This window comes from Dasypus novemcinctus, chromosome 8, assembly GCF_030445035.2.
Source record: "Dasypus novemcinctus isolate mDasNov1 chromosome 8, mDasNov1.1.hap2, whole genome shotgun sequence".
In the NCBI taxonomy this organism is placed as follows: domain Eukaryota; kingdom Metazoa; phylum Chordata; class Mammalia; order Cingulata; family Dasypodidae; genus Dasypus; species Dasypus novemcinctus.
This window is the reverse complement of record NC_080680.1, coordinates 53,699,987-53,706,952: the sequence shown is the minus strand read 5'-3', so window position 1 is coordinate 53,706,952 and position 6,966 is coordinate 53,699,987. Positions and strand designations below refer to the sequence as shown.

Below are 6,966 nucleotides of genomic sequence, written 5' to 3'. Positions count from 1 at the left end.
TTACCTAGGATGTGGAAGATATATATGTTAATTCAAAGCTAATGAGAACTGAAACAAAAGAACCATTTGGCCTTTCCTCTCTATATAAAAGGAACTTGAAAATCTTCTTCTGGCTCAGGTTTGAGACAGAAAGCTCCCGAGTCCAGCCGACCGTCAATAAAACATTTTTCCTTCTCAAAATCATTCCTGAGTCCTGGCCTTTCTATATGCAAATAATTGAACTTCTCTCAAATTCTACAACATTAGTAAAATAGAGACAGAGAGGTGGTCATGTGACAGAGGCAGAAATCTAGTTATGTCCCAGCAAGGGTGATGTGGGCTATGGGTGGAAGGCTCTTTGTCTCTTCAGAGATAACTAAGCTGTTTGACTTGTGAGTGTGGAATGGTAAGAGGCTGCAGTCCTGCCCTTAGGGAAAATGGCAACAGGCTCCAGTCCCAGGAAATGTTTAACAATGCAAGGGCTATAAACTTTAAGTATTTAGGGGAAATGCAAAAAGTAAATATGCTAAAAGCTTATCTAGAATATCTGGAGTCCATGCTAAAAGCTTACCTACGATGTGGAAGATATATGCTAATTGAAGCCTATTGAGAACTGAAACAAAGGGACCATTTGGCCTTTCCTCTCTGTATAAAATACGTTTGAAAATCTTGTTCAGGGCTCGGGATTCAAACTGAAAGCTCCCGAGTCCGGCCGTCCGTCAATAAACCATTTTTCCTTCTCAAAATCATTCTTGAGTCCTGGCCTCTCTATACTCAAATAATTGAACTTCTCTCAAATTCTACAACAAGGGTACATCATAAATAGCTGGACACCACTGAGACTTTAGAGGGAGGAGGGCCCTGCCAACACCTGGATTTGAACTTCTCATTTCCAGAGCTGTGAGTCAATAAATTTATGTAGTTTTAAGCCACCCAGTTTACAGTATTTTGTTATGGCAGCTCCAGGACACTAATACTCCCTCAAAGCTGGGCATCAGTTTAGCCTTCAGCAGGCCAAGCCATGCCAGCACTCTCTTAGGAGATCTGCATCTGGCCAGTGTAATACATGAAATGTAGATGCCAGGTCAGATAACACAGCAGTTATTTCCAAAACTTATCCTAACGTTCAATGCAATTCCAATCAACCTAAGCCACAAATGAGGTAAAACATTTCCAAACACATATAATATAAATACTTGTACTCAGAATATAAAAAGAACTCTTATAACTCAATTTCAAGAAGACAAACAACCTGATAAAATATGCAAAATATTTGAACTAGGCACTTCATAAAAATATCTAAGAAAAGTCAATAAGAATATGAAAAGATGACCAATATTATTAGACATTTGGGAAATACTACTTATATCCACAATATGATAACACTGCATGCACACCAGAAAGCTACTATAAAAATGATTTACTACCAAACATTTGCCAGGATATAGAATAATTGGAACACTGATGCATTGCTGGTGGGAATGCAAACTTTGCATCTCCCTTGAAAAAAAATTTAGTTGTTTCTTATGATGTTAAATGTGCACTTGCCAAATGAACCAACCATAACACTCCGAAGTATTTACTCAAGAGATAATAAAATATTAGATCCCAAATACTTTTGCATGAATATTTACAGCACCACAATTTATCTTCAAACTGGAAACAATCAAAATATGCATCAACAGCAGAATGAATAATCAGTGTGGTATATTCATACAATGAGGAAGATTATAGTAGCATTCTACAAATTAAAAAAAAAAAACTGAAAAGAACTAAAGTTTCCATAAATAAAGAATCCATTGTTGTTGCATAGTCATACAAAAGAATTTTACACAACAATGAAAATAAATGAAATATAGGTAAATTTGTCTATAAAGATGAAACTAAATAACACAAAGTAGAGGGGAAAATATAAAAATACCTATGTTATTCCATTTATTTTTTTAAACTATGGCAAAACAAAGCAATACCTTATTTAAAGATTCATGTAGGTATAGTAAAATATTTTTAACAAAGCAATGGAATAATTGATACAAAATGGAGGAGGAGAAAATGAGTGAAACTATAGAAACAGACCATTTTTCAAATTTATTGACAAACATATTTCTTAAGATTTATAGCTATGTGGGCATTCATTTTTATTCTCTTTGCTAAACTGGATGTATATATTATATGTACATATGACTGATACATATTTATATATCAATATATGTAGGCTTTTGATGCTTAATATGGTTCAAATAAAAACAGATGAAAAATAAAGAAAATGAGGCTCTTACTGGCTAGTAAATTACAGAGCTTTGTTTGACAATGATCTCCCTAATCCCAAAGCCCATGCTTTTAAACCACAGCAGTGTGCAGCTTTTGAAAAGTAATTTCAGAACAACTATCATTTCAGAGCTACTGAGAATGCTAAATGAAAGGGAATCACTGTCTTTTGAACTCCTATCTAGAAAGAAGGTTCCGATCTAATTTTCATTAGCTTGGAAGGCATTTACATTTGTAACCACCAACTAAGTAGAATAAGTGGAAAGACATAGGAAATGATTATGATAAGAGAGCGGAAGGTCAAGGAGGTTAGGTGAAGCTTCCTTGAAATTAAAAGTAGAGAATATAAAACTGAATGCTTCAATTTAGCATACGAATTCAGCAAGCAAATTCTTTTACCAAATAAAATAATTAAATGTGGTTGATGCAAATAAAAAGGTAAAAATTCCTTGTATGGATTACAGTGGTTAATATAAAATTATTATTTCTTTCTATTCACCTATTTTGTTTTTTTTTCTTTAAAAATACGGAACTTCTCATGAAATTGCATGTCGTCCTTGAACAGGGGCCATGCTAATCTCCTCTGTATCCTTCCAACTGTTTAGTTTTTTAAGATTGTCTATACTACTTTATTTTTTTATTTATTTTTATCTTTCTCAATCTATCTGTTCCACAAGAACTTATTATTATCATAATTCAGAAGAAATACTCACTAAAATTACCTTATAATATTAAAATAACCATTACCATGGGTAACATGGTAATTCTAGAGCAGAGTATTTTACAGACTGTTACTAAACTGCCCTTATTCCTCTTCTAGCTCTGCCACTCTCCTGGATTGTGTATGAACTTAGGCTACTTTGGTCTCACTTTTTCTCATCAGTAAAATAGTGACAATAGGATGTACTTCATAGGATTTCTGTAAAGATTAAATAAATCAATATATGTAAAACTCTTAGAATAGGGAATGTCAGGTAAAAAAATCTTGCTAAGTAATATTTTTTGTTGTCTAACCAACTGTTGTGTAGACTATAATGTGCTATGTGGCATATGGTATACAAGGTCATTCAAAACATTGATCAGGTCCATGAAGAAAAGGCATTCAAGAGCAAAATATTGGAAGTGTTTGAATTCATAGGGTTGGCACTGTGAAGACCAACATTTTATTTCCAAGATGGGTGATTAATAAAAGTCCTCACTGGTATTGGGATAAAATAGAAGTGTAAACAACAGCACAATTGCTGTCAGAGGAAAAATGCAGATTTGGAAGTTGTGGAGACGGGTTAGCTGAGAATGGTGGGTTATTAGGAAACACAGATGGAATTATGAGATTGAGTTAATTAGACAAATATGAACTCCAAATCATTAATATACACACTACCTTTGAAGTGGGTACAGCATCAGGATTGAGCACAAGATACAAGGATGAAAGCCAGAAGAAGAATCAAAGGATAATCAAATTAAAGGTATGTTTCCATGGATACAATACAGAAATCTGGAGAGAGGTAATGTTGAAGTGAGGACAGATTCTTTTGCCTGAGATTTTTGCTGTCGTTAATGGTGTAGAGCAGAGACAATGGAGTCTTTGAAATATGGACAGAGTTTTGTTGATTTGCTGTCAATTCCATAAAAATATTTCTTTATTGGAATTCAAAATATGGACAGAGTAAAATAAACAGTTTTAAGTAAGAATAATTAAGTCAAAATATGCTTTAGAGAACCAAACAAACATAGAAAGCTGGTGATGAAAGCAAGATGAAGTTGAAAACATGGGAGGCTATGAATTGCAATGTGTGAAAGTATTCTCTAAAGTGTGGTTTTCTGGACCAGTTTCAGGGAATTTGGAGGAATTTGAAAAGAAAGAGAGAGAGAAAGAAAGAGAAAAATGGAGAAAGAAAGAAAAGAACTAAAGAAGGAAAGAAGGAAGGAAGGAAGGAAGGAAGGAAGGAAGGAAGGAAGGAAGGAGGGAAGGAGGGAAGGAGGGAAGGAGGGAAGGAGGGAAGGAGGGAAGTAGGGAAGGAAGGAAGGAAGGAGGGAAGAGAAACAAAGAAAGGGAACAAAGAGGAAGGAAAGGTAGGGAAAGAGGGAGGAGATGAGGAAGAAAGGGAGGAAGGAGGGAAAGGGAGAGCGAGAGCAAGGAAGAGGAGCTGAAAAGGAAGGTTGCTGTAGGTTGTGGTGGACTATTTCCCTTTATAATGTTTTGAGAAGCATCACATACCTGAAAATTGGAATCTCTTAATTACCTTGTGCTGTCGAAGTGTGTCTAACATGCTAATGTATCCATACTTAGGGGTCATGGATTTTTTTGTTTCCTTGGTATTTTCCGTAATATTTCTGCATTACTTCAATCCTGCCCCTTTAATTTAGAAAGCATAACTCTTAGAGGGAGAGTTATAAGATAGACATTTCATTTTGGTGTGAAGAAGGGTACAAAGTTAGGGGAAAAAACTACAGAGCAAGTTTTGGGAATTTGAGTATAGTACATTAAACAATGCAGGCAGGGCCAATACTGGGGAATAATGTGAAAATTGTGATAATTCATTAGGCTATGCACATAATTTGAGTATATTTCTGTTATGTATGTAAGATTTATATCAAAAAATTATTTTAAAATGCCAGGGTAATTATAAAAAAGGCCTATGGAGAAAAGAGTTTAGGCCATTTCTAGGGGATAATAGTGTACAATTACAGGCTTCTAGCCAGGAAAATGGTTGAATAAGAGTGGGCAGAGTGTGCTTGGTGGCAGAGAGCACGTCTTTTGAGTTTTTATATATGACTAAATAGGGCCTTAACAAAAATAAGTAAATTTGAATTAGCAAAGCAGATAAACTGTTGGAAATAAGAGAGCAATTATGTTTAAGCAGCATCTAAATCAATGTGATGTAGCCATGGTAAAAAAAAATTCATGAAATTAATGTAGAATCAAGAAAGACCTGAAAGGTAAAAAGTTGCAAATTTATTTTGTATAAAATTTCATTAACCTAATTAAATGTTTTATTATTTATATCATTCATAAATAAAATGCTCAAATCATAGTTTCAAAACATAATGAATCACAAAGTGTATGCAATAATGAAATCATGAACTAGACCAAAAGATATAATAGTACCAGAGTTCAAGAAGAACCACCCATGCTCCCTCTCAAAATTAATGGCGATTTTTATTCTTTTTTATTTATTAAATTTTATTATTTTTAAAGAAGCTTTAGATTACATAAGTGGTACATAAAAATATAAGGTATTCCCATACATCCCTCACTCCCTTCCCCTCCCACACTTTCCCACATAAACAACATCCTTCAATTATTCATTAGTCTTGCATGTTTGTTACAATTGATGAACACATATTGAAGCATTGCTATTAACCATGGACTAGAGTTTACATTATAGTTTACACTTTGTCCTGCACAATTTTGTAGGTTATGACAAAATATATAATGGCTTATATCTGTCATTGCATTGGCATGCAGGGCAATTTCAATGTCCTGAAAATGCCCCCATATTAAACTTATTCTGTCTTCTATCTCCCTTCTGAATCTCTGGTGGCCACACCTTAATGTAAATGAAAAGAGTTCTTCCATTGCTAGAATAATAATGAGGCTATGAAACAATAATAGTCCACAGTTCATTCCCCAATCTTGAGGATTTGGTGATGATGATGACCACTCTATTTCTAATTGAGAGGCAGCTTACATCCCATGGGGCAGATGGATCTTGCTTGTAGTTGTAGACACTCTCCATTCCTTGGGATGGACATTATCCATCATCATCTCCTTGATAGTTGTCCTGCGTGAGTCCAGTGAACTGGAGGATAGGTGTTGCAACTCTGCTGAAATTCAGTGCTCAACTGGCACACAGACGGACCAAATATTTAAGCCTCTGAGAAATGTATTTAACAGGTACAGTGTTAATTATAAGTTCAAATGAAAGGGGTAGAAAAGCCTGTGTAGGGAAATTATAAATTATTCTAACTTTGTTACATTGGGGGGCAGAAGCACAAAAGTAAGGCCCACTGACAGGGGGCATAATTTCTGAGCTTGTCTGGCCTCCTTACAGTGTCCAGATGTCTCTAGAGCCCTCAGGAGTCCTGCCATTTGAGGCTTTGTTTACTGTGACAGTCAGTGAGGTCCTGCTGAGATATGTAATAGTGTAACCTCTGGAATGACCTCATGACTCACTTTGAAATCTCTTAGTCATAAAAACTCATTTGTATTTACCATTTCCCCCTTTGGGTCAAGGTCTTTTTCCAGATGCACATGTAGTTGGTGCTTGGTAATAATCCTTTGGTGCCAGGAGTCATGTCCCATGCTCAGGGGAAGGTACTGACTCGATATAGTGAGTTTGCCTAGAGAGAGGCCACATTTGAGTCACAGGGAAGCTTTCAGGAGGTAACTCTGAGGCAATATATAATACTGGGCTAAGTTTCAATTTCACAAGAAAAGGTTCATAAATACAATGATCAATATCAATGGTCTGGCATAATGGTCTATCTTCCTTCAATAGGCACTGACTGCCATTGTACTTAGGGGATTCTTGACATTTTATTAGAGAATGTAGCAGAATTCCTGAGGATGGGAATTCAATATTCTTTCAGTTATTGTGTGAGTCTCCATCCACCAAAACAATGCTCCATGAACACTTGAACATATTCATACGCTTCAGAGACATACCCCAGGTGAACCCTTCCCCATGCACCCCTTATCACTGACACTTCATAACT

At 35.5% G+C, this 6,966-nt stretch overlaps 1 non-coding gene across 1 annotated transcript; it reads right to left on the bottom strand.

The window, feature by feature from the left end:
- Positions 1–2,767: 2,767 nt before the first annotated feature.
- LOC111763530 (U6 spliceosomal RNA) lies at positions 2,768–2,871 on the bottom strand. Its single transcript, XR_002796385.1, has one exon. It is a non-coding gene; the product is annotated as a U6 spliceosomal RNA (small nuclear RNA).
- Positions 2,872–6,966: the final 4,095 nt, after the last annotated feature.